The sequence below is a fragment of the Saccopteryx bilineata genome, chromosome 5 (assembly GCF_036850765.1).
Source record: "Saccopteryx bilineata isolate mSacBil1 chromosome 5, mSacBil1_pri_phased_curated, whole genome shotgun sequence".
In the NCBI taxonomy this organism is placed as follows: Eukaryota; Metazoa; Chordata; class Mammalia; order Chiroptera; family Emballonuridae; genus Saccopteryx; species Saccopteryx bilineata.
The window spans coordinates 242,449,793-242,454,459 of NC_089494.1; positions in this window are offsets into that span (position 1 = coordinate 242,449,793).

The window sequence follows — 4,667 nt, forward strand, 5'->3', positions numbered from 1 at the left end:
CAGGCATGCCCACCAGGGGGCGATGCTCTGCCCAACTAGGTAAAATAAAATCTTGTACTATTAAATGCGTTTAATTTGTCTCCTGACTAAATTAGTCTCAGAATAGCATGAAAATCCTTCAACAAGATGATCTCAAAGTATTTGTGATTTAATTTTTTATTAAAAACATATCAGTGGCAGTATGGATGAATTTATTTTTTTTAATTTTTATTAACTTTAATTTATTGTGTTTACATGGATTCAAGTGTCCCATTGAATATAACACCCTCACTCCCCACCTCTGTGTTCCTGTTTATACCTCCTTGGCCCCCTCTCCCTAACTCCCTCCTCCCTTCCCTCTGGGACTTGCTCTCCTGTTATCTATATCTCTGTATTATGTATATGTATTTTCACTAATCCCTTCACCTTCTCTGATCCCCTTCATCCCCCATCCCTCTGACAGCTGTCCCTCTGGTTCCTGTGATCCTGCCTCTGCCTCAGGATCATTCCTCAGTTCACATTGTTCATTAGATTCCACATATAAGTGATATTTGACATATGATATTTGTCTTTCTCTGCCTGGCTTATTTCACTTAGCATAATAATCTCCAAGTCCATCCATACTGTTGCAAAAGGTAAGATTTCCTTATTTTTCATGACCATGTAGTATTCCATTGTGTATATGCACCACTGCTTTTTAATCAACTTGTCTACTGACAGACACTTGGCTGTTTCCAACTCTTGGCTATTGTAAACAATGCTGCAATAAACATGGGGGTGCATATCTTATTTTGAATCAGTGATTTGGTATTCTTAGGATATATTCCTAAAAGTGGAATAGCTGGGTCAAAAGGCAGTTCCATTTTTATTTTTTTGAGGAATCTCTATACTGTTTTCCACAGTGGCTGCACCAGTCTGCATTCCCATCAGCAGTACAGGAGGGTTCCCTTTTCTCCACACCCTTACCAGCACTTATTGTGTGTTGTTTTGTTAACGAGCATCATTCTGACTGGTGTGAGGTGGTATCTCATTGTGGTTTTAATTTGCATTTCTCTGATGATTAGAGACATTGAACATTTTTTTATATGCCTATTGGCCATCTGTATGTCCTTTTTGGAGAAGTGTCTATTCAGTTCTTTTGCCCATTTTTTAATTGGATTGCTTACTTTTCTGGTGTTGAGTTTTAGAAGTTCTTTATAAATTTTGTTTATTAACCCCTTATCAGACGTATTGGCGAATATGTTCTCCCATTGTGTGGGTTGTCTTTTTATTTTGTTAATGGTGTCTTTTGCTGTGCAAAAGCTTTTTACTTTGATATAGTCCCATTTGTTCATCCTGTTATTTCTTCATTGCAGAAAATTATAAGCTCAACAACCTACAGGTACCATAAAACTAAGCTAACTTAAATTGAGCCTCTTTGTCTACTTTTTGCAGAAATATTATATTCTGTGTTACATTATGGAAAAGTTGGTATTACAACAAAAAGCAATATTGGTATTACAATGAGACTCTTTCTCTAAATTAAATAATGAGGCAATGGTGCGTAAAGAGTTCTAAAAAACACCGATTCTGTATACTTGTTATATGCAATAAAAATTTTGGTTTCTTACATATCTTTTAACATTAAGGTCTTGAATAAAAATTTACTCATAAAGTAAGTTCAATGTGTTAATATGCATATTGGAGAATACCTCTTCACCTTGTATAATACTATTTGGCAATTTCAAATTTTTTATACTTCAGGTTAAAATTGACCTTGCCACCTCTTTAAATGAATTTGTATATTTTGTAGATATATCAAAGACTAGTAATAATATGGTTCTTCACTAGATTTAACTCTCTCTATATATATTTTTAAAATTATATAGCAAGCTAACAACTTTATGACAAAAACACTGCCTTCAATTTAATACAAAATGAGTGTCCACCAGCTGAATTATATGATAAGTTGAGCGACCCAAGGCAATGTATACTTTCTGAGCACTAATGTCCTCATCTCTAAATAAAAAGCAGGTAGATCATCTGTTTTATAAAGCTATGTGTAGATGAAATATATTGCATGTTTAGAATGAAACATATTAAGTGGCATATATTAAGTGTCCGAAACAATTATTAATTTTATTAGTATTATTAGAATTTTACTGGTATTATTATTCATGAATCAGGAAATTTTATATCATATTATATATTTTAAAACATCTAGCTTTCATATACTTAAGTATGATTTTATACCAAAAATAACATGCAAAATTTTGACAGTTAATTCAGTTTAAAATGCATGAGAAAACACACATGAAAAGTCCAGTCATGCTAGCATTAAATGTTTGGCAAATATAAATCTCTTTGTATCCAAACCTGCAAATAAAACAAAAATTAAAGAATGCATTTATTTTTTGCACACTGACAACAAGTATATAGTAGAGATTAGTTGGTTCTACTTGTTAAGGGGATGAAATCTACACAAGACCCAGTAAGCACAAGCAGGATACTGCCATCCCCAAATAATGCTTCTGTCAAATATTATTTTAAGCTGGTCATATTAAGAAATTGTAGGGGTTCAGCCTGACCTGTGGTGGCGCAGTGGATAAAGCATCGACCTGGAATGCTGAGGCCACTGGTTCAAAACCCTGCACTTGTCTGGTCAAGGCACATATGGGAGTTGATGCTTCCTGCTCCTCTTCCCTTTCTCTCTCTCTCTCTCTCTCTCTCTCTTTCTCTCTCTCTCTCTCCTCTCTAAAATAAATAAATAAATAAAATTTAAAAAAAAGAAATTGTAGGGGTTCAGAACAGCTATTCCCAAAATGTGTCACCCTGGAACACAGATTATTTAAGGAGGAAGACAATTTGAAGCCCACCTAACAAAGTCAAAAAGTGCATTTTGCTTTTCCCTTAACCTGCCTATGCGGAGTCAGATAGAAATACTTTTTAAAGGAAAGGACCTCTCACTTTAGCACACTATGAACTAAGTGTGACAGGGAGGAAAGGAAGTCTGTTTGTTGAATTCTGTTCTCTGTCCCATTGTTTCTGGGTGGCCCGGCAAGAATTTTGTTACCACATGTTTGCTATTTCTCATCTCCCTGCAAATTGCCTACTTTTTCTGTGAAGTTCCAGACCCCAACTACCATATTTATCATCTGGAATGGCATATAAGACTCAATTGTCCTTCAGCCCATATTCTTAGAAAACTCCCATATACACATATGTATTTAAATTACTATTTTCTCTTGTTAATCTATGTCATGTCCATTTGATAATTAGACTGGGCAGAAGAAATAAGGGAAAAAAAGTGAGAAAAATTGTCCTCCCCCAGACCAGTATGGTTTTAAGTAGTGCTATTTTTTAAAATATTATTTGTATTTGTTACCATGCTACAATACCATTTTAAAATGAGTAAAATATTATATAAAATATGAATTTTCAGCTTTTAATATAAATAAAATAGGATAAACTTCCCCCAAACTGCCATATAAAATTTAAATGTTAAAACAAAATGGACTTATTTAATATTTAATGTTAATATTTAATTTACCATTATCATACCATACTTTAGCAGAAGGCATATCTCATGTGAATGAGAAAAGTCTTCAGTGTGTTCATCATTGGGAAATAATGTATTATTAGAAATTAAAATTTTAAAAAATGGTCAAATTGCTTTGTCAACATTTGTGTCAGATATTTTTGTTATAAAATTAATTGGAAATTTTGGACATCCTGTTTGAATTCAGGACACATACTTATAAACAGAGTACATAAAGACAGCAACCATTCAGAATAGAAGTCAAGTGGAAACAATTGTTAGGGTTACATTAGGGCATTCTAGTTGAATGATCAATCTTCCTCATAAGTTAAATATAAACATGTTTCTTATAAAAACCATCATGCAAATATTTCTCTTAAATTTTAATTAGCCATGTTCATAGTTTGCTGACACTTAAACTGTCTGGTGTTAACATTTTCAAAGCTTTAATTAACAAGTACAACTGGGTTTGCTTAATGCTTTAATGTAATAGAACATGATTTCATGTATCTATTTTAACACCCAAATATTATCTAAGAGCCATAGATTTATATAGAAATTAAATATCTCTTCCAGTCAAATAATGTCACATTGACTTCATTAGCATTCATGGAGTTTCACAGCGGGAATATAAATGGCACTTTTTTTTTTTACAAGATAAGTTTCTTAGATGTTATAATTAGATCTATCATTTTATACCTCTGATATTATGGAGGGACAGGCACAAATAAGTATTTCTAAATAGATACATTTCCAAGGCCAGGTCAAGAGGACAAGATCTTACATAAAATTATAAAACAAAATTTAATCACTCATTTATTTTGGGCCAATCACTTTACCTGGCTTATTCCATTTTAATCTTCACAACTGCCACATGCAATACTGTTAATATTATCCTTGATTTAGGGAGGAAAAAATGTAGGTAAAGAAGAGTGACATACATTAAAGAAAGATGCAGTATCTGAAGTCCAGGAAGTCTCTTTCCTATGCCTGTGCTTTCAACAAATATATCTTGCTGCTTTGCAAATATGTCCTCATTTATTAGTTCTAATCTGAATTTAGGTGTTATTTCATTGACTTCAATCTGACTATTTTACATTTTTATGTCTGTTATCATTGCTTAATAAATGTTGCTGTAATAATTGCGTTTAAATACTTCCTTAATACCTGA